At 39.0% G+C, this 27932-nt stretch overlaps 1 long non-coding RNA gene across 1 annotated transcript; it reads left to right on the top strand.

Annotated features, from left to right (window-relative positions):
* Positions 1-9512: 9512 nt before the first annotated feature.
* On the top strand, positions 9513-27340 carry LOC118574357. Its single transcript, XR_004943722.1, has 4 exons — positions 9513-9615; positions 10716-10881; positions 24881-24969; positions 27225-27340. It is a non-coding gene; the product is annotated as an uncharacterized LOC118574357 (long non-coding RNA).
* Positions 27341-27932: the final 592 nt, after the last annotated feature.

The raw sequence follows: 27932 nt of genomic DNA, 5'->3' as shown, positions 1-27932 counted from the left end.
CAAGACCTCTGCTCAGAATTTGTTGTATGGCTACAGATGGATACTACTTGATGCTTGCTAACTCTCTGGGAGGTAGCCCTTGGTGCTTGCTATTCCTGGTTATTGGAGCCATTGAGGTCATTCATGGAGACATTTCCAAACTCCTGTTCATGAGACAGATCTGAAAAAGCCACATACTTTTTCTTTCTTTCTTTCTTTCTTTCTTTCTTTCTTTCTTTCTTTCTTTCTTTCTTTCTTTCTTTCTTTCTTTTCTTTTCTTTTCTTTTCTTTTCTTTTCTTTTAGGACAGGGTTTCTTTGTGTAGCTTTGGTGCCTGTCCTGGATCTCACTCTGTAGACCAGGCTGGCTTTGATCTGCCTGGCTCTGCCTCCCAAGTGCTGGATTGAAGGCATGCGCCACCACTGTCTGGCCTACTTAGGTGTTTTCAAGCAATGTTTGTTGTGGTTGTTGTGTTATGGTTGTTGTGTCTTTGAACACAACAACAGTTACAGTTATTGATGTACTTTTGTTCAGAGTTTGTTTCTTAGCAAAAAAATAAGCTAAGCACCATTGATTACTCATAGCTCTTCTGAACATTTATAGTTTAAGGTTTGCTTGATACTTCAGTCTATAGTCACAGGCTATTAGATTATTCTAGATTATATCACCAACAAAGTGTTTTGTTTCATTGCCTTAAAAACATGGATGGAGGTTGTGGGCTTCCTTTGCCAAGTATGGCAGCAGCAACAATAAGCAGCCATTTCACAAGACATCAAATTACCCCACTCTGAAGAGAAGTTCTTAAACAAACTCTTAACAGAAGGTAGATGAGCTTGGAAGAAAATCAAACAGGTTGTAATAGTATCCCTCCATGGGTGTTCTGAACTTAACTTCCATTTTGCCTTATCAAAAGGCTAGGCTCCTGCAATTGGCCTGTGTTCACTTGTCATCTGTTCTACCACCCACTTCTTCCTGAAGCCACTGTTCCATTTCTTTTTGGCAGTTATCTCTTAGGACAAAGTGGCATGCCTCTCTGTCCTGCGCTCTATAGTCCTCAGTTCCTTTAAGAATGATGTTTCCATCTTCCCCTATCAAGAGCATCCAGGACCTCTGCAGTTGAAATTCAGTATGAGGTACTGGTCCTGGTATCCATCAGCTTATCAGCTTATTAGCTGATCATATTCTCTTCATTTTTGTCTCCTGATGCCATTGTTTCCCTGAAGGGTATTCCTTGCTACTTCCTTTTGTTATAGTTACTATTGCTGTGATGAAAGACCAACACCAAGACCAAAGCAACTTGGGGAGAAAAGGGTTTGTTTTGCTCACAGTTCCATATAACAGTTGATCATCAAAAGCAGTGAGGGCAGGAACCTGGATGCAGAAGCCATGGACAGGTACTGCTTTCTGGCTTGCTTCACTTGGCTTGTTCAGCCTGCTTTCTTATAGAACCCAGGACCACCAGCCCTGGGGTGGCCCTCCCCCATCAATCACTAAGTAACAAAATGCCTTACAGCTGGATCTTATGGACACATTTCTCAGTTTGAGCTTCCTCCTCTGATGTCTCTTGCTTGGGTCAAATTGACATAAAACTACCCTGAACACATTTGTTGAGTTCCCTGTCATTGCCCCAACCCATTCATATTCAAGTTCATCAGTCTTCTTCCTACCATTTACTTCTCTAACTGTCCTTATTCTCAGCACAGACCCAAGGCAATACACCAAAGCAGTGGTGAACCAAGTGAAAACCTGTTCTCTCTGTGTGTTATGTCAGAAAGTTTGCCATAGTAACTAAAAGCTGTCCTAATATACCTTCCAAAGATCTTTGAATAGCCCACTCTCAACTTTCAGGACCAGAAACTTCATAGAGTTTTGTTTTTCAGAGTAAGGAATGATAACTTTTATGACTGGCCCAGGAAGCCTTGTGTAGTAAATTGCTTCCCTGTGCCTGTCCAGCCTAACCGATCTCATTTCTCTCTTCTTTCTTCACTACTCATTCTGCTTTGTGACCCTAGACTTTCTACTGATTTTATCCCTGAGAAAGTATATTTCCACCTTAAGTTCTTTCCTCTCTGCCATACCTTCTTCATTCACTGCCCAGATATTTATGGAATCTGCTCCTGTGACTACTTAATCTACCCCTCCCATGCCTCCTCTATTCTTTCTGGCACTTTATTACCAGCTTGACTGTTCTGTATTTATTTCCTTTAGCTGTAGTCTGGAAACTCCATTAGGGCACTTCTTCCTCTGTCTCTTGTTCATTGCTATATTCCCTAAACCCAGCAATAATGCCTAGCAGTTAGGAAGTATTTTGAAAGGTATTGAAGGACTGAATGAGTGCACTGGGCAATGTTGTCAGAAAAAAATGATAGGGAATGTGTATTTACCCAGTTGGAAGGGAAACCACGACATCTACAGCATTTTACATAGTATAAGGGGATTTCTCTTAGATCCTCCCTGAGATCTTCACATTTTTAAAATTGAGGTCCATATTGCAGTGGATGAGACTTCAATTGTTATCTGCCCAGCACTGGTTATTTTATAGCGTTGTTTACCCTGGCATCCACAAGTTGGCAATGAGTGTTCACTTGACTATGTGTATTGTCTGTGTCCCTGGTTCTGTATAGATTTTGTATGCCTTCTCTGTGATAGGTTCTTTTTTTGGCATTGGAACAAAAGCCTTGCAGAAAGGCATGATAGTGGTAGGGAGTGAATTTATTAGTGAAGTTGGGAAAATGACTGGGACTCTACCTTTCAGAGCAATACCTTGGAATGTAGACGTAGTTGAAGCTGTATCATGCCCAATTACAACATTACATACAGACCTGCTGAACCTTTCCAAGCAGTGAAGGCAGAGGATATTGCCCAATTCCTCAAAACAAAGCAATGAAAAACTAGTTTGACCATCACCCATGTTATGTATGTGTCAAAGTTTGCTACATTCCTAATGTTAATCTGAAAGAATGGGGTTTCATTAAATCAGTCGAGGTTCACTGTGGATGAAATTGTGAGACAAACTTATGAGATTTAATCTTGTCATTTTTTGTTAGGAGTGTTTACATTTCAGTTTCTGTGAAAGCAAATGGTGCTGTTGCACACTACCCACTCACGTGAAAGATGCAGGCTGGCCAGGTATTTGTTAGGCTTTCTTGGTTTCCCCACTCAACATCTTTCTGTCAGCGATGGGACTAATTTTCCGTTGGTGAGATTTGACTTTGATTGTTATGATTGGTTTAAGGGTAACATTTTTTCAGAGAGCCGTAAGTTTACTTTTCATTTTTTTTCTTTTGAAAAAGCTGTGGGCTCCTAAGGTAAGAGGTCACCACAAAGAAGTCTGGAATTTCCAGCATCCATCTTTTGACCTGTGGTGACATCTTGTACCACTGTGGCTTTCTTTTCTAATGGCTTGCTAGGGTGGAATATAGAGAAAAAGGTAGTTTTATCATAGCCAGTTTCTCACGTTGGGAAAATTCCTGGTCTTAAGGTTAGGCTAAAAGTAGAGGTACTATTGGCATGACATGCCCCAGCTACTCAGGCTGAAATGGAAGAATTATTTGATCCTAGAGTCCGGGTCTCAAATGAAAATGAAAAAGGCCCAGGATACAGCTTGGTGACTGAGTGCTTGCCTGGTATAATAGTTACTCTTCTCACCACTGACAAAACACCTGACAGAAGCAACTTATGGAAGGAAGGGGTGTTTTTTTTTTTTTTTCTTACTCATTCATTGTATGTGCTATTGACACAGCAGGAGCCAAGGTAGGAGGTCACATTGCATCTGGAGGCAGGTGCTCAGACTACTTTCAGCAGTTCATGTGGTGATGGTGCTCACATTCAGGGTCCCTGACTGGAAACATCCTCAAAGACATGCTTGGAGATTTTTTTTCCTAGGTGATTTTTAAATCCAGTGAAGTTGACACTGAAGATTATCATGTCTAGGACATTCAGGGCTGTAGGTTCCATACCTGGTCCTTCACAAACGAAATGATATGAGTGTGTGTGTATTAAGTGACTCCACCGACCTTGTCCTCACTATTCCAGCTCTTCTTAAGTATTCTCCTTTGCTTCAAGCCTTAGTCCAAATCTCCATTTGCTATGACTTTCTTCCCCTCACTTCATGCAACAGGCAGGCCCCTCTGCGCCGCCCACACCAAATGCATCTTTAATCTTGTGGTAGTTTCAGGTCCCAACACCATCCTGGTATTTGCTTTTCCACAGGCTGTGTGGTTTTGATAGCTTGGTCTTATGCTGGATAATGGTGAATCAGGGTAAATTAGGTAGGTAGAGAGGTACATTATAGGAAAACTGAAAGTGACAACTTCATAGCTACAAGATTGGGAACTATGCTTAACTTGAATGTAGGTCCTGTGCTTGCAAGTGAAGTACTTTTCAAATGAACCATCTCCTCAACTATAGAACCATTCTTTTCTTTGAGAGAGAAAGACTTAAATATTAATTGGAAATTTCTTTTAGTCATTTACAACAGAAGAGGATGTGGCAAAATTGGGCTTGAGTATTTTGTTTTTGATACATAGGAAATTTGAGATTAGGAATTTGGAGACTGCTGACTGAAAAGTGAGTCCTATTAATTTGGCAGAGTTTGTGAAGACTGAGGGTATAGATAGCAAAGTCATCCAGTCTGAGAACAGATGTGGTTCATTGTATATAAACCCAGCATTGATAGATAGTATATCTTGGTTAAGATTTGTTACTGTTATTCAGGTAGATAGGTAAACTTGGGTGTACAAATTTTCATCCAAAAAGAACTCATCGTTCTAATTAAAATTTCCAAATTGAGGAATACAAAGAACCCAAGAAGCTTAAAGGCCTTGGCATATTCAAAGTTGTCTTGAAATAATTTATTAGAGACCCCATTAATGGTACTAGTACAAAATTACTGTGCTATTAATAGAAATGAATTTGGAAAACCTAACAATGTGATAAAAAGCACTGTCCTCTTCAAGCTCTGTAGATCATTCTGTAAGGAAATGGATTTGTAGAAAACAATGTCTCATTAGCTCCTTGCTTTAGCAAAAACAACAGCTAAGTGGTAGAGTGCTTGCCTAGCATGTCTGAGTACCTGGGTCGAAGACTCAACACTGCTGAGGGAGGAAATGCCCTTTTGACTTCTTAATATCTCTATTTACCCAAGAACAGAAAATATTAATTTGGTTGTTTAAAACTATTCTTTAATCTAGCCATTTTCTTCTAGTGGAAAGTCTCACTGTGTACGGATGGGTGACCTTGAAGTCAGCAGTACTCCCCTGCCTTTGTGTCCAGGTGCTGAGATTATAGGTGTGCCTGAGAGAGCTGATCCCTACTCCATGTAATACTCTTACACACATTTTTAAATGCTTGATTTTTATTTAACTTTAGTCCATCTTTTTCTGATTATTCCTAGTAAATTCATGCATTCATTCATGAGGATTCATGTATTTCTGTCTAAGGCACTTTGAAAGGTTCATGTGCTAACTTTCTTAATACAAACTATTAGGACAGAGATGCCTGTCTTCTGGGGTTTGCCCACTAGTGCACTCATCATTTCTAGTGGGTACTTTGGAGAGGCTAAACTCATTTTCGGAGCAATTGTTCTTATACATTCTGTATTTTGTCTTAGCTAGATAATGTGTAACCTGGCCTTTACTCAGTATTATCCTTGTGTTTTTCTCACTAGCCTCCAAGGGCCAAAGATTATCTTACAGTGGGCTCTGAAGTAAGCCTCTTTTTCTGAAATATATGTGTAAATGGAATATTTTTTAAAGAATCTGAAAGGGCTATCATCAAGTTCAAACTCAGGATTTTTGTCAAAAATTGTATTGATTAACAAATGCTCTTCCATTTTCTGTGAGAAAACAGTAAATGTAATTAATTTTCAGTGATTGTCACATAGTTGATAATTGCTCTGATTCATGATATTATTATATTCTCTTTCCTTCACCCACAGCAAAACAAGCTTAATTTGATTTATATCCTTAGGAAGAAGAAAAAAGAAACCCTAAGATTACTCACATGGCTGTGATTCAGCTTTTGGCTCCTTCCTCTTTCCCTTCTCCTCCTCCTCTTTTCTTCTCCTCCTTTTCTCCTCCTCCCCTGCCCACTCCTGTATTCACTCCCACCCACGATGTTGTTGTCATCGAACTGAGTCAGTTTGTTCTTAAAAATGGGTGGGGCAGGAGACAAGTAATAAAAAATTTTTTGAGTGAAGTATGCGGCTTCTGTGTGAAATCATTTCAAGAAGGCAGGCAGCTCCTTATATGACAAGAAAAGCTTGGAACAGAGTCCAGTCCTCATAAAGACATGTTCCCTGTGTCCTACATAAATCTGCATGTAGTTTGTGTGCATGTTTGTAGAGGCATTCACATAGCATAGCCATGCAGGCAAGTTCCTATGAGATAATTCTGATACTGGAAATTTTATATAATGTGCTCTCAAAGTAGAGTACTTTGCTAAACAGCAAACTGATCTTGTTTTGGATACAGGATCTCACTATGTAGCTCAGGGTGATATTGAACTTGTGTTTCTCCTGCCTTTGCTTCCCAAGGCAGGGAGTTATAGACATGTATCATCATGCCTGGAATTATTTGCCTTCGAATGAAGAGTGTGAATTGGAAGCTTGAGGCTGTTCTTTCCACCCTTGGAGTAGAAGAAAACTACTGGGGGAGCGGTGTGGCTGCTCACCCTGGGTGATGTAGGGAGCATCATGGAAACAGATTTCTATTTCTTCCTTGTATTTTCTTGTTTACACTCAATCTTAGGTGATGAAAAAGAGGGTCCTTCGGGCAGCACCCTCCCAGAGCCAGTATTGGATCTTTGACTGTCTCTGTTTACTTTGACCTGTAGTTGAGGTTTCTGGAACTGACAAAGTCAGGTTATTTGGTATTTTGGGTTGCTGACAGAGAGACAACTCCACGCTGTTTCCCCAAACCAACCTTTTAGTACAGAGTTGAAGCAGATATGTTCCTCTCACCCAAGCTCCCTCAAAGGGGTGAGTCGGGCCTTCCCCAGCCATTCTTTTGTAATCCCTAACACCCTCTCATTATGCTTGTTGTCCCCCATCATGTTGAAGACAAGTTGGAGCAGTTGTCTTCAGCCGAACAGGGTATGTACATATTTATAAAGTGTGCCTGCACCTCAGAGATATCTGCTTGCTGTCCTTTTTATCATTCAACTATTTGCCACATGCAGACTGGATGCTATTAGCTTTTGTTACCTGAGGGCTTGTGGAATGATTGAAATGCTTCATAAAGCTTTCAGGTGGAACCAGAGCTGCTTGTACTCAGAAGTAAATTTTCTTAATGAAAGATAATCTAACAGAGAATGTATACTGAGGTTCTCCATCCAACTGCCTGGGTTTCCCTTAGGGTAAATGTAGGGGGGTTTTATGTTGTGGCCTTATGTAGGAAAAAAAAAAAGCAACGGAGTACTTTTTTTTTCTGGTGCTGTCTGTACTCTTCTTAATGCCTCTTATTAGGGACTGTTTGCTGTGCCCTGAATAGGGCTATAATGTTCCTCCAATCATTTATCTTTTCCCGGCTGGTGACAGTCCTAGTATCTTGACCTATTGGGGTCAACTAGAATGAGAGTTCTGTTTTTTTTTTTGTTTTGTGGCAGGGTTTCACCTAGGCTGGCCTTGAACTCCTTATCCTTCTGCCACAGCCCTACAACCTTCCATCCTCCTGCATGTGCTGGGATGGCAGGCTTTTTGTCACCACACTTGGCTGTGATGGGAGTTTCTGAATGCCCTTTCTCTGACTGGTTCTAGCTGGTCCTAGATCCATTCTTCATTGACTTTAGGAGACCCCAGAAAATATGATGGGAAAAGCCCAAACAGATACTAACACTCTGTAGAAATGATGGCTTGGTCTAGTGTTTATCATCGATGTTAAAGTAGTTTTAAATGTTTTGTTTTGTTTTATTTTGTTTATAATAGACTATGCTGTGTGTGACTCAAACACTGTTTCCAGCCCTTTTCAATTCAGGTGCACAGCTAGGAATAAGGAAACCAGGATTGAAACACTAGCTGTTCTCTAGACTTTTCAAAGATGTTAAAGGTCTCTGCAGACGCCAGTTTTGATTGTTTGATTTTATTAATGTTCTTTTTATTCTCATTGAAAGCTGTGTAATTATAAACTTAATGTTCTCTGTGTATCAGAGGAAGGTAGCTGTCTTTAAGGCAATAAAGCTTTACTAAGACAATGTCAGTGGCTAGATGAATACATCTTAGTTGAAAATGAACAAAATTTAATAACTAGTTGAGAAATGTAATTTGAAAACCTGCTTCTAAGTAGTCTGTGTATGTTTAATTTCTAAAACTTGATCTTTATGAAAATTTAGAGTGATATTTATTCCAGTAAAATCTTATGGGGAATTTTTAATAAAGTGAATGAATGGTCAACTTCTGAATTAACTTTTATATTGTTTAAGTGTTTGTATCTTTTCTGTGTCTTCATCTATGAATCGGAGAATTGGTGTTTGAATATTGCCTTATGTTGTAAATATAGAAGGTTTGTCCTCCGTAACAAAGCTAGTTACCCACCAAGGTTTAAGCAATAGTAAATGGTAAGCCTCAGACAAAGCACTTGCTGACTTTGCTCAAGGTTAAAGGAAGTAATGCTGAATAGAGATAACTGTAGTTCAAGTGCTTGCCTGAGCCTTGTGGATTTTTTGTGTGGGGAATTGGGCTCATTATTCCATTTCTTCCTGTCTGCGTAATACCTGGGAACAACTTACTCCATGTAATGCCACTCCCGTCATGCTTGTTACTGAACCTTTTACTGCAAAGGAGACTTTTAAACAGTTTATTTGGGATTTTTCCCAGAGACCATGTGACTTTCAAGTTTTTGTCTTCAGCTTTTAAACAAGTTGATATTAAAAGACTATTCAGATGTTGGGGTGGGGCAGGGTCATTGTCATATTTGTGTTTCTATCTAAGTGGTTCAAGTTAGAGTGCAAATAGTAGTACACACAAAAGTGAAAGCCTCTTCTGTCTCTCACCTTCCCGACCACTTCCGGAAGAACCTGCCACATAGGCCCCAACGCGAGATTTCAGCTGGGTTTCCCCGGTCGTAAAGACATGAGGCAGAATGCTGATTTCCCACTGTTGTGTAAACTTCATTATTCAGTGGCTTTAGTTCCAAAATTTCCAATGTATGGTTCTGTAACATTACCCATTAGGGAGTGGGGCCAGGGCTTTGCTTGGGCTTAAAAATACTCTTGGAGTTTTCTTGTTTACATGATTGAATGCTTTGAAACCTATTAGAACATGTCTTCTGACCCTTAAATGTACAAGTTAGAAAAGAAAAAAAAATGTGAGCTTGTCAGATCAACTACAACCAGCAGCAGTCTAATAAAACTGACTCATCCAAATCGCTGCACTTACACTCCCCTCCCATTTTGGGGAGAATGTGGCTGGGGGAGGCAGTGTGAGTCACCACCTGGTTTGTTTGACATATGCTTCCTTCATAAATTGGGAATGGCAAGCAGCACAGTGCTCTGGGTTTGCTTCAGAGAAATAGCTATTGCAGCTTTGCTTGAGCAAAATAGGGCATCTGGTTTGGAAAATTAAGCTGAGACCACATTTTGACTTTGAATGTTGGGGAGGGGGAGAAGAAGTGGACGGATCCAAACAAGGAACACTTAACTTGTAAGTACCATTTTCAGAGAATGGAGAAATGGTAGGAGTGTTCGTGGTAAATTTCTCCCTGAGGGGTAAGTGGTATTTAAGAGAAATTGGGGTGTTAGAAATGAATTGGCAGCTATTTCATGAAATGGGCTTATTTACTTAATAAGAGTGTGTTTGAAATGGACAGTAAAACATGAACAAGGAAGGGGGATGATTTGTAGTTAGCATAAAGATTTGTCCTGGCGATGTTAAAATTTGCTTAAGTTCTACAACTGTTTTGAAAGAAATCTTTGATTTAGGGAATCTTATCAGGCACTTTGAGGGAGGAAAGAGGATTGATTATGCACCTCGTTTCCCTACAAGTGACTCTACAAGGCTCCGTGGAGCTGTGCAGAATGAAGTTTTAAATGTAAATTGTCAGGGAGACTGGCAGAAACGGAATGAGCGGTATGTTTCTAGCTGAATTAAGTTTTTAAACTCATCTGCTGCTTTGAGATTATTTTTTAATACATGCCAGACATTCTTCTTATTTCTATCCTGGCTGGCCCTCAGCTTCTTCTCCGTCTGTGTGCGACTAAGGTGTTAGTTGTTTTAAAGCTTGAGTTGTCGCAGTCAGGGCGTTTTCTGTTTCAACTTATGCCACCACCCACCCCCCACTTTCCTGAATGAGTGTCCTTTGTATAACCCCAGTAATTCAGAAATCCTACAGTCATAGGGACTGCCCTGTCATGTGATTTTGGTACTAGGTGTTAGTTGTGATTGGTTAGCAGCTAATTGTTGGTTCCCTATAAGAAGTCCCAGGCCAGGCGACTGTCCACTATCTCTACTCTGCCGCTGGCTACTGCTCAACAGTTGCAGGGTGGGGGTGGGGTCTGTCCAGTGATTCCTCCTGTGATAGATGAGCAAGTCGTTGCTGCCCTGGGGTCTGCACACCAGTGGAAGACATTCAGATTACTTGTGGCTGATCTGATCAAACTCTGGCTTCCTGAACTGGTAACTGTCACTTTAATGTAGCTTACTGATTAAACTGAGAAAAATGTAGCTGAAAATGTATGCCAAGAACTTGTGTGGACTTATTCCCTGTCCCCTCTTTCCCCTTTGTCTGATTCATTTTGTCACAGGAATGAAACAAAGATAAGTCGTTAGAAAACTTTTGTAGGAACAGTGCCTTGTGTGATCAGAACAAAGCCGTTTTATAATCAGATTTACCAAGCTGAGAAGAAGGAGTTTCAGCAAACGGAAGCTGCAGTGTTCTATCACCAGGAAACACTGCGTTTTCCAGAATCGGTAAGTGAAAGTGGCACTGTCCCTAATAGATAGCATATGGTGTGTGGGAGAATTGCTAAATTGTTCACAGACCCCTAACAAGTGTATAGAACAGAAAAAATAATAAGAAAGGTAGGAATTTTAAAAGCAGGCAGCTCCAAAGTATAGCGTAAAGGCTGAGAAAGAACCAGGTCATTAAAAAAATAGGCTGAGTGTTACCAGTTCAGCCAAACATATGTACTGTAACTAGGTCTTACTTTTTTAACATGGTTTCCTTTTCCGTGGAGGAAAGCATAAAATCAAAACAGGTTGTTTGATTGAATTGCTAAATGAACTTTGCATGGATAGCGATTTGCATTTCAGTCTGACTAGCAAGTTGAAATTTGAAGACATACTTTCAGAATTATTAGGCTCCTTTGCCTCCCGGTTGTGCCGAGTACTTTATCTAGATTTTTTTCAAAATGAAAGTTGAAGCAATGCACCCAAAACATCTGATTGTGAATGGCAGATTATGATGGTCATGGATTTTGTTTTGCATTCATGTCATGATTTTGAGACTGTACTGTTTGATTACATTAATAAAGCAAAAGGGTGCCTATTTCCATATAGTCCATAATGTTTTCAAGATGGTAATAAGCGACTCTTAGTGGCATAGTGCCTTTGTGTCTGGCTTCCTTTTTCTGAAACCTGAAATTCAGTTTTCTGATTTTGATTCTGAGCTGCTACCATGCTTAAGGTTTCCAGAAAACGACAATAAAGCTTTGAATATCTGTGTTCCTAAGAACAATGAGATAGCACAGTTTTATATTAAATGTGAATGTTTGATTACTTGACTTTGCTTAATAAAGATTGTATTGAGAAAGGTTGAGCACAACAAGCAAAGATTAGATAGTGGGTGGCTGCTTGATTTTTACCAGTTTTATTGGTCAGCTGAAATAATCATGTGATATATACTTACATAGAATTATAGGGAAAATATTTTAAGCGTCAGTAATTATATAGGTATTCTGAGCAATCTTCATTTATGAATGTAAACATACAATTATGCCCTGTGAACAGAATTGTGCTTTGAATTATAAAGGGTATAATATTGTTTATTTTGCTTTAACTATCTCCAACTAAATTAAAAGTTGGATGACATTCCTGACTTCTGGTTCCCATTCTGCTGCTTTTGAAATCATAAAATCCTCAACTTAAAAAAGAACGCTATAACAGGATATCAAAGTTCTCTGTTTTTTGTTTAAAGTACTCTGTTAATTGAGTGGGGTGCAGATGGGGAGGGAGAGAATGAGTGCAGTAGAATCTGTAAATTGCCCCCTCACTTTACATAGTGAAAATTTTTCCTAGGCTAATAAATAGCTCCTAAGACTTCCATTTAAATTAATTGAAAGACAAGCATGGCTGGGAAATGCAGATCCAGCCGTAGATCACTACATTGTTATTGCATAGATCACTACATTGTTATTGCAAGTTTGTGTGACTGTCACAAGTCATTTGACTTAATAAGGGTATGCCCTCCTGACATGCTTGAATTTATAGGTCTGAGAGAAAGAAAGAGAAATGGTGACAAAGCATGAAAGTATTTCTAGACAGTACTGCTAGTGAATTCAGAGAATAATATTTATTTTCACCTCTGTATTTCATGTAAATACTTGAATAAATCATGGTGATTTAATATTGGGCTAAATACGTACTGGATAGGAAAAAGACTATGTAAAACCTTGATGATCTTCAGGCATTTAGAAGCCATTGTCTTGAGTGATAAAAATGGCATTTAATGTAAACTGAAATAGTAAATGTTACTAAGTATGTCCCAGAATAATTTTCCAAAAGCTTCATTTTTATTTTACTTTGTCATTCTTTATTCTCAATGTATTTTTAAATATACATCTAAAAGCATCACTCTGAAATCCCTCTTGGAGTTATTGAAAGTATTGGTATTTTGGCATATTAATGACATGTATTTGTGGGATTGTAAAAACAGCAAAGTGAAAGGAAGCCATTTGAGAGCCTTAACCTCTTTCATTTCTCTCCAGTAGTACTTGAGAAGTATACTTTATACCTTTGTCTGATTTAAGTTTTATTGAGGTAATCTCTCTCTCTCTCTCTCTCTCTCTCTCTCTCTCTCTCTCTCTCTCTCTCTCCGTGTGTGTGGGGGGGGGGGGGGGGGGGGGGGGGTATAAACTTAATTCCAAGCAGGGCTTTAATAACCAATGAAATGACTGTCTTAGAACTCAGATAAGAATAGTTGGGTATTGGCATGTAGCTGTAAAATCTCAGTTCATAAATGTCATGCAAACCTTCTGCTACAGTCTCATTGAGTAGGAGGATAATAAGAAGGGGAAAAAAACCATGAAGCATCCTAAGTAGGAAACACTGTATTCCTTTCTTGTCTTCTTGACTAGCTTTTGTGTATGGAATGACCATGGGAGTGGTAAGCACAGGTCTTGAAGAAAGCAATACTTAGTACCAACATATGGAATAATAAAAGGTCATCTTCTGTAATTTTGTGCACGTTTGTCAAGTGCTGACCAGCAGTAAGAACATATTTAACCAGTTATTGTAGGCTCTGCAAGAGCTGCAAATATTCAAATGCAATGTGAAGAGAAATCTTTAGTAGCAGCATGGTGGCTCATCACTTTGGCATAGCCTTAATTCTCCTCTAGGCTGACTAGGGAAGCTTCTGTGTTCTTGTAAGACACATGCTTTTCAACCAACTGTTCACTTGCCATTTACTAGCTTATGTCTTCTTTTTCCTTATGGAATAGACAGGATTGCATTATTAAACAGTCATGAATCTTAAACCATTATCTTATATTAAAAAATTACTTTTAACATGCTTTAAAAAGTTTTTGAGACCTGTTTATGGAAATGAATTCCCATTTTCTATTACTCAATGGTTGTGGCAATTTATTTTGTCACTAGCACATTAAGAATTAGTGAGGAAAAGATTTCAGTAAGTTTTGTTCCTTACTTAATAAATATAAAGCTACCATTTCTTCTCAATCCAAACAGATATAACAAGTGGGGGAAAAGTTTTTGTCATAAACTGACAGCAAGTCCTGACCTGAGCTTACACGAGGGCACTTGTAGTCTCTATTTAGCTCACTAAGTCTGTATGTTTCATCACAGAAATATTCACCATACTTGATTCTGGAATAGAGTACCAGACCTCCCCTGTAGTTACATGCATATGTGTGTATATAAAGTAATCACCGTCTTTATAAGATTTATAATAATCAGAGTGTCTCCTGCCAGATAAGGGTTTCTGACTCTTAAAATTAACATTTATTGGACTAATGCTTTGTGTTAGGTACTTTTCTAAATATATCCCTGGCATCTAGTACAATGCCTACCATTTCCTGATAGTTACCCAGGAGATATATTTTAATATTAAATGTTTTACATGTTTTAGCTGAAAAGCCAATATGATTGCTATTCCATTTTATGCAGAGAAAACTACACAAGAGAGATGAAGCTAATTGCCCAAAGTGACATAGAAGGAAATAATGGAGCCAGGTTTTGCAAGCACTGAAACTTGGCTGAGTCAGTGGGGTGTGTCACCTGGTTCCCTCATTCCTGCTTACCCTATACCTAGTGCCATCAGAAGGTGGTGATATCACCACTTTGATCATTACCTGGGTCCTGTGTGAAATGTTTATTAACCACTGTGGTGGGACTATGGTAGTTCCAGTGCCTTAACCTCTCTATCAGTGAGTCAACATGACTTTTTAAATTGTGAAATACTGAAAGAAATTAAATTTTTCTTAACCCCAAGGCAATTTACTTATACGGTTTGAAAAAGTCCTTTTATAGCTATCTTCTGGGACTTTTTTTTTTTAACCAAGAAGGAGGTCTAGGCTGTGATGGGGGAAAGGGTTAGCCCTGAGTGGGTGACTCTTGGGCATAAAAGTCATGCTGGGCACAGTAAGTGGCTTCAGGAAATCAGGCAGCCCCAGGAAATTGAACCTCATGACTAAATCCAGAAAAGGATGCTTTTAACAGTGCTTCTCAAAAACATGTCTACATTGTTTCTCTTTTCTCTATGTTTCTAGTGATTAAAAAAAAAAAGTTTCCAGCCCTCTGTTTTACTTCCCTGTCCCTCAGTCCCCACTTAGTTTTTCTTTTTAGCACTTACTTCCTTTTGGCATGTTGCATATTTTATGTCCTTGCTTGACATTTTAGTCAACCACTCGTGGTATTGTTAGCTTTGAACAGACGTAAAGATTTCTAGATATATATAGTTTGATCTCTGTCTTCAGCTTCCCTTATGTTCATTTCAAACTGCTGTTGATAAGAAAAAAAAAGCATTTTGCCGAATTTTTTCTTCTTTTTTTTAATTTTTTTTTTTACTTTTGTTTTTCTAGAAAAAGCTTCTCTGTATCCCTTGGCTATACTCTTGCTCTGTAGAACAGGCTGGCCTCTAACTCACAGAGTTCCCCCTTTCCTGCCTCCCGAGTGCTGGGTTTAATTCACCACCACTGTCAGGCACCAACTATTTTTATTGTTACTTAAATTTTTACAGTAATAGTTCTAAATACTTATTTCCACTAAACAAACTGTTTAGAGATTGAATGGTTAAAATTTGGAGAACAGATTTTTATTCAAAAGGGAAAACTGAACCAGTTTTGAATGGAGTAGTACTGTGTATATATTTTATAATTTAGAAAGGAAACGATTGGCCATTTATTTTCTTGATATCAGGAAGAGTAAGGACTAAGTAGGACATGCAAAGTAAATTTATTTTATTAACTACTTTGAACTTATAGAGATGGGCAGCAGAATTTGAACATGTATTTCAGTTAAAATATCTTAATACTTACCTTCTTTGTTTCTTTGAAAAGTAGTCAATTGCTGTACTTACTATATATTGATAATGTAAGTGATTTAATGTTAACAGCTTCTGATTCATGTTCTTAGGATTCTATGCTATAACTTATCTCTCACTACTCTCCATTTATCCTGATTTATCCAACCTATAGTGTTTAAGCTAATTAAAGACATAAAGCATACCACACGTACTATTAGCTATAAATTATGTTTTGTAAATACATCATTATAGCTCATTTCCTTTTATTTTTCTAAAGGAACAGATTTGATGCATATAGAACTTGGATTTGATGACTTTTGTAAATGAGTAAAGCAAATGAAGCACTTTTTTTTCTTAACTATTGTAAATAGCATCTATTTTGTTTGTAATAACGTTTAAAATATTAATGTAAATGTGGTGATAACTTTGTAAGCTAAGCGGTGGTGGTGCACACTTGAGAGACAGAGGCAGGAGGCTCTCTATGAGTTCAAGGCCAGCCTGGTCTATAGAGAAAGTTCTATGATAGCCAGTGCTACACAGAAACCCTGTCTCAAAAAACAAAGCAAAACAAAATACATATATATATTTTGAACCTTTCAAGGACTGAACAGTGGTACATGCCTTTAATCCCACACTTGGGAGACAGAGGCAGGCAAATTTCTGGGTTCAAGGCCAGCCTGATCTACAGAGCTAGTTCTAGGACAGCCAGGGCTTTTTATAGCGAAACCCCACCCCAAAGGTAAATTTTGTAAGGTATAGGGTGGAATCTTCTGTAATGAAGGCAAGGCTAAGATTTCATTTTCAAGGATGTTTCTTGCCATGGAAAAAAAAAATTCCTGAAGCACCTGGCTCTTCTGTTTGGGGCTTTATTATTGGTGTTACTGTGGTTTTTCTGCCTTATTCTTTTTTTAAATAGACAAAATATTCTTTTAAAAGAGAATCTATTGACATCTCCCCCCCCCACACACACACACACAAGGACCTTAATTTAGTTCTTAACTAAGAAAAATGGGTTGAATTTATTTATGCCCAGCAATGCTTTGCTTTCATAGTTCTCATTACCTACATACAAAATAATCTCCAAATCTGAACTGTTTATTACATAAGAGGCCCAAGCTTGAGGATCAAATGTGCTTGTGCTTGAAGTGTACTTTGCCCCTAGGTAGCTCCATCGGTTTCTCTAAACCACAGAACCTGAAGAGAGTTCTGTTGTTTACACTGGATCATACATAGAAATACACATGTTAGGGAACCTGGAATAATGGTGCTCCACTAACTTGTATTTCCCAAACCCTATCAGTTTAGCCCCAAGCCTGTGGGTTTATGCTAACACATGTGACTTTTGGCACTGCAGATCAACTAAAACGCAACAATTTGTTGTGTACTTAGTGTGTTTTGAAAAGCTGCTCCTGCAGGTACTCCACCAGCAGTAACGAGTGATCCTTCTAGCAAGCTGTTGATGCTACTGTCTACTTCATAAGTGAGGAGCCTAAAGCACAGGGAAACAAAGGAACTTACTTCCGGCCACTAGGCTGTTGCCAGCACAGATGGGAAGTACTTTGGGTCCAAAGGCAGAGTAAAAGTTGACTGAAGCTGAAAGTTTCAGCAGTGATCTTCTCAATTTTCTTCTAGAAAGTATAACATATTTCAGACCTGGGCCTCTCAATATTGAAATCCACAGTTGACTTTTGCTACTTCTTATTTCACAAATCGGTAGCAACAGTCTTAGTCACTGGTGTTTTATGAGTTTTAATTAGGCCACTGAAGTCCAGGAGGGGAATTTCTTGTTTTCACTTGATCTAAATCACTAATAAATTTACTCATCTAACTTCCCCTGTTTTTTCCCTCTCAAGATGTTTTTATTTGAAGTTGGGGGTGGAGAGGATGTATGTGAGCACTTGAATCCTCGGGATGGACTTTTGGTAGAAAGGTAAAGTGAATGAGAATCTATATTCATAAATATATTTTACCTTTATCTCCATCTAGTTCTGAGGTCGTTCTCTATAGAATAGAGCTTGGAAGCAACCACTGATGCTCATTTAAAAAAAAAAAAAACAAAAAAACTTCATGTTTGCACCCAGACAAATAGGGAGTATTGCAGGCTTAGAGTGCCGCTGCTTATCTAGAGCTGATTGGAATGCCTCTTCGATGTAGTGACATTTGTGCAGATAAACCCGTAGAGAGATCAGGGATAGCCATGATGGGAGCTAGATGAAGAAAATTTTAGTAAGAAAAAATAAGAACTATAATAGACACACCAAGATGGACCATTTAGTAATCTGTTCTCCATAGTTAAGATGCTGCTGTAAGGTATGAGGTACTAACTAACTAGAGGAGGGGGTAAGATATCCATAGAGAACCTGGAGAGATGAACCCTTTTGCATCTTACAAATTGTAGATGGCTTCATTTGATAAAATGCTTCTTTTGTGATTCTAATAATGATGTTTATTATAAAGCTCCTATTAAAGAAAAATGAAGGAGCTCAAGGTGGATAGTTCCTCCTATCCCATGCATTAAGAGAAGTGGGGGCTTGACTATTTAATAGTGGTGTGTTTCTATTGATTCATGTTTACCTATAACTCTCTTCCCATTGGGCATGTTTTTGAAGCAGGTTAGGTTTTTTTTTTTTTTTACCAATTCTATTTTATATTCAGTCAATTAGTAAAATTCTTCGTTAATCTACAAGAAAATTTTGTTTGGCACAGGTTAGAAAATGATTAAATCCTACTGTTTTTACAACTTGATGAAAAGGGAACCTAGGAAAATGAAAGCAGTTGGTCAGCTGGGAAGGGTTGGAATTTATATACCTTTTTAAAGTAAAATTGTATTGAAAACAAGTACTTGCCATTCCCGAAAGGTAGATGACCGCCATAAATTCTCCCTGCTGTTCTTTTTGTAATCTGATACTGAAAGTCTTGATTCCTGCATAAAGGATGTGCAGTTAGTGTCACCTGGGAGTTTTTATGGCAAATGTGAGAGCAGACATAAAGCATATACATACCATTATGTAGACAACTCTACTAGACCAGGCCTGACAACAGATGGGGCTTGATAACTATACTCATAGATCTTTCCTAAGTGAATCTTAACTTCATAATACCTGAGCCTTTATCCAAACATCTTATCATATGGATTGACTAATTAGTGATGCATTCCTGTTAACCCTTATATTCTTTTTAGCAAGCAGCCCACCTGCATAAAAGAATTACTGTTTTTGTTGTTTATAGTTTGGTTCAGCTGGGCTGGATATCATCATTGCCTCTGGCTGAAACTGACTGATCTGTTTCACTTGTGTGGAAGGAAAAATGAATATTTTGCGAATAGTGGTGTGGTGTCGGGGAGAAGGGGTACATTTGCTGCTTCCCTGACCCTGACTCAAGAAGTCAGTGTGAAAACAGAGAGAGACTTGGGACGTTATAAACACACCCATCCTCTTGGATGCATTGCATATGGAGCCAAGAGAAAAGTAGAGAAATGGACAGGGGAGGAGGTAGGGGAGTCCCAGGGGAAAAATCTCTGATTCTAAGCTCAGGTGTCAGCCCTTCATTCTTCCTGGTGTCCCAGACATGCTGTCCATTCCTGCTCACATCCTATGAAGCAAGGAAGTTCTTATGACTCAGCATCACTTTGCTGAGGAGATGGGGAGGATGAGGAATTCAAGAATGGCCTTTTAAGGCATGATTTTGTATGAAATTGTCCTGTGGACATCTCTCCACTGCATCTACATTTTAGAAATAGAAAGATGACTTCTTGCCTTGAGGGCAGCAGCACATTTTGTCTGTAAGGATTGTGTTGTGCTCAGTCCTTCTTCCAAGACCTAATCTCATGGTCTCCATCCTTATTCTCTGTGCCCTTGGATTTCCCCCTCTTCTCATGTAAATCCAGACAACTTACTGCCTGTGTCCCAAAACCTTGGTGTTTCTGCCTTTGAGTTGAGTGTCTTCGAAACAATTGTGTGGTGGCTGGGCACTGCAAAATGAGTCAGTTCCTGCAGTTTGGTTACAAGTTCTCAAAAAATATTTCAGAATGTGGATGTGGTCAGCGAAGTCATTTTCCAGGCATCTAAAAGGAAACCCACATCAACTGTAACAATTGAGCGATGACCTGGAGGTGCCACACAACAGAACCAGGCCTGTTTTCTCTCAGAACAATGCCTTGAACTGCCCTCCAATGCCATTAACATCCCCACTGGGAATTCACGGTGTTGTTTGCATACCATATTTTTATCTGCCACCATTTGTACAAACAATGTGACATGGATTTTAACTTTATCTACATTAAAATATGGGCCTGAGTTTGAATAGGAGAAATTACTATTTCATAAAATAGAATGGGTAGGAGTAGTGTGTAATTAGAATATTTGAAATGTGACTTATAGATGAAAATTGAGTAAATTTTCATCTATAAGGATGAGGAGTAACCAAGGGCATTTTTTTTTGTACCATGTAGTATACAGGATTACTTCATTCACTAACCTTGCAGCAGTGTCAGATAAGTAATTAAATTCTCTTCAAGCTCCCCAAACAGAATATAGGCTTTAGAAAATATTTTGTGAAAATTTTTTTCTCCTTTTTTATTTATTATATTTGTGTTTCAATTTTACACATCAGCCATAGGTTCCCCTGTCCTCCCCGGTCCTGCCCCTGCCCCCCCCCTCCCCCCAGCCCCTCCCCTCTATTCCCATCTCCTACAGGGCCAAGACTTCCCTGGGGATTCAGTTCAGGCAGGTCCAGTCCCCTCTTTCCAGGCTGAGCAAAGTGTCCCTTCATAGGCCCAAGGTTCCAAACAGCCAGCTCATGCAGTAAGGATAGGTCCCGGTCCCACTGCCTGGGTGCCTCCCAAGCATTTCAAGCTATTCAGTTGGCTCACTTATCCAGAGGACCTGATCCAGTTGGGGGCTCCACAGCTTTTGGTTCATAGTTCATGTGTTTCCATTCATTTGGCTATTTGTCCCTGTGCTTTTCCAATCTTGGTCTCAACAATTTACACTCTTACAGTCCCTCCTCTTTCTTGAGAATTGGACTCCTGGAGCTCCACCTGGGACCTGGCTGAGGATCTCTGCATCCACTTCCATCAGTTATTGGGTGAGAGTTCCAGCACGACCATTATGGTGTTTGGTCATCTGATCACCAGACTAGGTCAGATCAGGCTTTCTCTCAACCATTGCCAGTAGTCTACAGTGGATGTATCATTGTGCATTTCGGGGGACCTCTCTAGCACTTTGCTTCTTCCTGTTCTCATTTATCATGGTCTGTTATTCCTTGTTCTCCCTTTCTGTTCTTGATGCAGCTGGGATCTCCTGCTCCCCTAAGCTCTCTTTCCCTGGAATCTCGCCCTTAATTGCTCCCACTGTCATCCAGGTTGTTCATGTACATCTCATCCATTTCTCTGTCATTGGGCACTCCCTGTGTCTTCACGTTTTCTAGGTAGCCTCCCTGGAGTTGTGTAGCAGTCTAGTCATCTTTGTTTTACATCTAGTATCCTACTATGAGTGAGTACTTACCATGGAATTTTTTATTTATTCATGTACCATTAATTCTGTAAAATCTGATTGAGTTTGTTTCAACCACTCATGGAAACTGATGACATTTTCAATAATGAGAAACCAGCAAGAATAAAACATGGGCATAGGATCTCAACAGACCTTTCACTAAAGAAGATACTCATACTGTATAGATAAGTGCATGAATAGTATTCAGCATCATTAGTCATTAGGGAAATGTAAATAAAAACTACACACTATTTGAATGGCTGAAATTTAGAAGGCTGACTATTAAGTCAAGGTTGAATGCAGGGAGTTGGGGCTCTGAGACATTTAGGAAGGAATGTGAAATGGTAGAAATATTTTAGAAGTCAGTTTGGCATTTCTTAGAATGTAAAACATGCACTTACCATGTGATCCAGCTGTCCCATTTAGAGCGACCAAAAAACGTTATATGTACATGAATGGTATAGTTATAATGTTATTAGTTATAGTCAAGACCTAGAAAAACCCAAACGTTCAGCTGCAACTTAATGAACAAAGAAATCACAGTGTATCTCAATGTGTACTGCTCAGAATTGGAAAATGTTACAACCTTAAATAAAGCGAGCGCCCCTTATGAGAATGCACTGAATGTAATGCTGTTTATATACATTTCTAGAAAATGCAAAGAAAATCTTAATGCTAGAAAGATGAGTGATTATATCAAGTGTAGAACAGGGTGGCTAACAAGCGGGGAAGACTTAGAAAGGGACACGAGGGAACCAGATCTAGTGGATAATTTCACTTTCTTATTCATGTTAATCTTGAGTGATTCTGTTTTCCAATATTCCCAATCATCTAAATTATGTGTCATTTATTGCATTTGCTTATTCCTTGATTTTAGAAGAATCTGAAGAAAACAAGGCATCATCATTACAGTAGATCGAGGGTTTTAAAATGTCCCTGTTTGGTAAAAATCAAAGTTGCCTTCTCTTAATGAGGAAAAGCCCGATAGAGTTTTAATGGTTTTGGTATAGAAACACAGAACTTTCTAGGATAGGTGAATGTAGTCTGTTGCCATCGTCATCTTTCTCCACCCCTTTGTCATTGAAATGAATGTATTTTTTCATTAAGTGTTCTCTCATTCCCCAAATTGGTAGAGCAGCTGCCTGCTGGCTTTATAAACATGAACTTACACACCATTGTTGCAGGGTTCCTATGCAGCAAGGCTGCAGCTTCACAAGCTAATTATAAGGTACCTACCTCATTGTATGCAAGCCTTTCTATGGTCATATGGTTTGGTATTATTTTCTTCTGATAAAGAATAAGCAGGTTCAGAAATGCCTAGCTGATTCCTGGATCATGTAACCCTTGTCACTTTGAGATTGGTCAAGACTCTGAGCTCATTTCCAGTTCTTCCTACAAGGACACTAAATAAGAATTGGTTTCAAGTTGAAATTTTTTTTCCTGGAAGATTGATCTGTTGCCTGGTATCTTTTTTGCACCTAGACCGTGTTGGTAGCATATTTATTCTCCAGTTATCTGTCACTTTAAATGTCCTTCATTGTCTCTCATACTTTTTCCCATTTGTGGTTTTGAGGAAATTGCCTCCAGATCACTCATTACATAATTTGCCACACAAACTTGTCATCAGCCTATGTGATAAACTATGAGTGGTCTGGGTATAGCCTTCAGTACTTTTTGAGATGGTACTTAACAAACATGTTTTGAAGGGACATGAGGAGAGTTCTAGGGGCACGTAAGTTTAAGAAACTGAGAGGAACAACATCAAATCTTGCCTTCTATCTTTTTCAGAACCTTTATAGTTGTAGGGAAATGGTACTGTGTTCATTCCTCATTTGTAATAGAGTCAAAGAACTTTGGGGTTGTTTTTTATTTGGTTGGTTTTGCTTTTGTTGTGGCTTGTATTTTGGTTGAGGGCTCCAGTAGACACACTGTTTTGTAACTTGTTTGATGTATTGATAAAATGATATTTTTCCTAAAGGCTTTCTGTCTGTTTCCCATTCGCATGTTGGAAACAAAACACACCTTGTTTTCTTACTGGATCTTGAAAGTTCTTGTCTCTGAGTGTTGTGTTCATGGTTGGAGAACCTACTCAGTTGTATTTTAGCTTTAAAAACATTAGGGGCTATAGTAATAAAGGTGAACAAAGAATGTAAGATTCTGTCTGGAAATGAAACTCAGTCAAGGAAAAGTCTATTGCTTTATTTCATCATCTGCTACTGCTCTTTTATCTAGAATGATTCCGGTCTCTGCCAGTTTTCATAGGGACAGCTGTGGAAGAAATGTGATGATGGACATGACCACTCACTCTAGTCTATCTGGGATTTCCGTATTAGCACTACTACTGTTAAGATGGGAAAGTAAAAAAATGACCATGTTTGGGATTTTTTCCCCTGCTTTGTTCCCCAAACTACAGAGAGGTTGATCATCAGAGTAAGGCTGACAAGAGAGACCATGTCTGAAAATTAATAGTAATTTCCTATGAGAATTTCTAACAGTCTTGAGGCATAGTAAGAGGGAGAATGAATATGGTTCTTGGAAGCTTGGAGCTTAGAAGAATGCAGAGCCTTTTATGAGTGGAGGGAGCACCTGGGCATGGAAGCCAGGGTCTTACACATGATAGGTAGACACGGCCATCCGCTGAGTCACACCCCAGCCCTCTTACCCCACTCCCCTTTAAACTGATAGTTACATTCCTAAGACACATTGACAGTCACATCCAGCCCTACCTCACTTACAGTTAATACTTTCAAGGCATATCTCTCCTGACCCCTTTTTCCCCTCACAGAAAGAGGAACCAGATTTCCCCTGTGTTACTTACCATCAATATAAACAGCAATTTTATTCCTGTTATTTCCCCTTTCGACCTTGTAATGAAGTTGGCTACTGTTCCTCTACACAGGAAGAAAGACTTCCTTCCTCTATCTCTTGCCTTCCCCCAGGCTTAGGAATAATCTCCCCTTTCTTGTGGACTCTGGACTCTAACATTTTCTTACTTTAATTAAACTTATCAAAGTCACTCACCTCTCTTTCTAACCTTTCAGATTTTTCTCTTTTTCTACATAGATGAGAGCAGCCATCCAGGAAGCTGATGCTCCCACTGAGGAGTTTCAGGGTGCCTGTCTTCTCTTACTCATGTTTCTGGTTTTACTGCAGTGGCTGTCATCTCTCCTCCTTGCACTTTGTCACTAGTAGTGACCCTATTTAGTACCCACCTTCCTTTTTGTGTTGTGTATTATGCAGTATAAGAATAGATGATTTCCAATGAAAACAAGATGTCTCCCTCCTTCCTTCCCTCCCATTAGGAAGGAAGTTTTCCTCTCATGTGGTGTATGGATCAGAGGTCAACCACCAGTGTTGTCCTTAGGTGCTGTCCACCTTGTTTTAAGACAGGTTTTCTTGTTGGAACTCATCAATTAGAGAAGGCTGCCTGGTCAGCAAGCCCAAGGAATCCAGCCCTGTTCATCTCTCTCCATTGCTATGATTACAATAGAACCCTACCATCCATCCACTGTTGTTGGTGGCTGTTGCTTTTTTTTTTTTTTTTTTTTTTCAAACTTTGGTGCTGTGGACCAAATTCAAGTCTTTCTTCTTTTATGGCAAGTACTTTACAGACTTAACCAATTTTCCCTGACCTACTTTTCTTAGTTTTTCATCTTAATGTTGATTCGTTTTCACTGGCTTGGCAGTGTTTCTCTAAACACTTGTTTTTGCTCTACAGAACTGGCCATGTGAAAACCCACTATGAGCATGGGTACAGTCCACCATCTACAATTAAACTGAGGACAGAAGAAGAATGCTGTTGTCAAGGTGTGTCATGGTCCTTGGTTTGTACTAAGCTGCTTCCAACAAAACACTTGCTCTTCTGACCAGTTGAAGAAATGGATTCATTTTCATTGTGTAACAAACAGCCTCAACCAGTTTGGCAGCAAGTACTTGGTTGTATATTAGGACTATATATTGCCATGTTTCTCATAGTCTCTAAAGTTTATAAAACAATCAGTATCCCCACTGACCTTTTTTGCAACACTCTTCAGACCACTCTTTAAAGTCTCACTTAGGTTTTCTGTTTTCTCCTTGTGATACACGAGTATAATCCACATTTTCTTCCCTTTTCCTCTTTGGTGAGTATTGCGTGTTGTAGCTGGCAGGTTTATCAAATAGGGTCTGTATGTATGGTGATACACATTTAATCCTTTCCAAATTATCTGAATTGGTGCTTCCATATCTTCACACTCCCATCCATTAGCTTGTTTTTCCCCCCTTTCCTTTGTGGTAGGAACCTTTTGTATAGACTTAGTTTTAAAAAACTCTATCCGTTGGTACACAGTGTGGTTTGGTTTGTGTATACTTCCATGGTTGTGCGGCAGGCTGTAGTCTTCCAGAGGGCACCCCTGACCTTCCTTAGCACCCTTCAGTGCTGTTAAGTGTATAAAGGCATACACAGGGTCTATGTTTGCCCATGGGTTTTCAGGGTTTTCTGTTTATGCTTTCTTTGTAGGTGCCCAGACATTTTATAGTTGATTGATTTAGATGACAAATGTTTATGAAATGCTGCTGGCACCTAGGGAATTGCAAAAGAATGAGACTCCATTACTATCTAAAAGTACCTGTATTCTCACAGGAGGCCCGATTTCTAAACAATTAATGTCCCAGCAGTGTGACTTTGTTTCTAACCAGCAAAGACAGAGCCATCAGGGAGCAAGCTCCAAAGAAGCATCATTCTTTTCGTCTGTGAGGAGGCCTAGAACTGGGCCTTCCACAGGCAGGAGGAGTGAGCAACCAGCACATAGAGGGCCCATTGCTTGCTTCTCTTTTAGCTTGTTGGAGCTGAATAGACGTTGTCTGAGAAGAGCTACAGAAGAACTAAAAATTCAGTACCTTGAAAATATTAGATGGCATAAGAGTTGGACAATGGCAAAAACAGAGGCTAGGTGGTTAATATTATAAATGAAACCTACAGCCTGTGATGTTAGATATCTCCTGAAAAGTACACATGGCTCAGAAGTGAGACCCAATATGGAAAGGCCAATAATGGATTGTGATTGAACAAAGAACAAGTAGTATTCAGTTTTGGAGAAAGTGACTGGTTTATTTATTCTTTCTATTATTTACAGGTTCAGAAAATAATTATTTGATGTGCATATTTTCTTATCCTTAATGGGATTCAAATTTTATTTTCCCTTTTTAAGGACAGGAATCCTTCACTGAGATGCACATTGCTGACACTGTTTCTAGAAAATGCCTTAGGTGTTTTTTACAGAGTGGAGGGAGAGGGAGAGAAGGGAGGAAGGTAGACAATGGATATAAGGCAATTGATTTCTGGAATTTGTACATACACACACACACACACACACACACAGAGAGAGAGAGAGAGAGAGAGAGAGAGAGAGAGAGAGAGAGACTCTGTATGTCACTTAGGTTAAAGTTATCCCTTTTCTCTAAGTGTATTTATCCAGTAATTGTTTTTCAAATGACCTTTTTTCATTCAGAGGGATTAAAGGCATGTATCTAATTGCTAAATATTGTTTTCAAAAACTAGTCTGAGTCTGTCTTTATTAGCTGGAAGAGGTTTCATCTTTAGAAGCATGTTTAGGATCTTGTGCCAACCCAAACTCTTCCCAAGCCTGTTCAGGCTAGAATTATTTGGCAGAGAATGTCTTTTTTAAAGTGTCATGAACAGGAATGTCCCAGAAATGTTCACCTCAAACCTCAAGTTGACTTGTAGAACAATTTACTAAATAGAGAGATGTGAGGATCAAGTGAACATCAGCTGGTATAAATGTTTTTGGTCAATGTAGTCACAGGACCTCAGGTATGCAAGAGTTAGACAGGCTGCCACCACGTGCCTGGTTATAGTGATAGCCTGATTCAAGTACTCTAACATAATGCAAAAGGAATCTAAGCTCACAGGAATGTACTTTAATTAGACACCTGCATTTCAAGGGTTGGTTTCTCCTCCAGAATCATTTAACCCTGTGGCACACTGTGTGTATTTGAATGCAATACTTTCCTGGTCTATACTTACTGTTAATTAGACCTTTTTGTTCTTTACCCTTTCACAGCCATGTGATTTTTATCAACAGTTTTATTGAGGAATGATAAAGGAAGAATAGCACATACTTCATGTGAGAAGTTTGAGTGTGGATATACCTATGATGCCATAACTCAATTCCCCATAATCAAGGTAATCACAGGCCCAGTGCCTCCCGAAGTTTGTTTCTTTCCCTCTCTCCCCACTTCATGTATATGTCTATTTTTTAAAAAAAAAAAATTTAACATAAAGCCCACCTAATGGAAGACATTTTTATTTGCTTTTAAATTAATGATGACTTTGTTAAAGTCATGGAGTGGCTTGTGCTCTTTCACATCCATAGATGTGTTTGTGATAGAAGTTGACTGAATTCTTAAGAGAGGGCTGCTAGCATAAACACTAAATGTGACATGCCACTGCGGTGACTCCTAGAGACGTGGGACAAAATTACAGGGTTTAGAAAAATCACAGAAACAAGAAGTGTTTAGAAGCTTTTTTTTAAAAAGAAAGATTATTTTCTTACAATTTTTAAAAAGTCCTTTGAACACTTTCATTCTGCCAGTGCTGTGTGAGTAGCTGGTACTTCTGCATTTACTTCCCACATAGTCTTTAGGATGAAAATTTCTTCCCAGATCTGTCATTTCTAAAGTTAGGGATTCTTTTTGAAGGCAAAATAGAATTGCTTGAGAAAAAAAATCTTCAAACGCCATTGAGTGATTCTATTCTTGCTTTATTTGAA

This window comes from Onychomys torridus, chromosome X (assembly GCF_903995425.1).
Source record: "Onychomys torridus chromosome X, mOncTor1.1, whole genome shotgun sequence".
NCBI lineage: Eukaryota > Metazoa > Chordata > Mammalia > Rodentia > Cricetidae > Onychomys > Onychomys torridus.
This window is presented reverse-complemented; position numbering and strand designations above follow the sequence as displayed.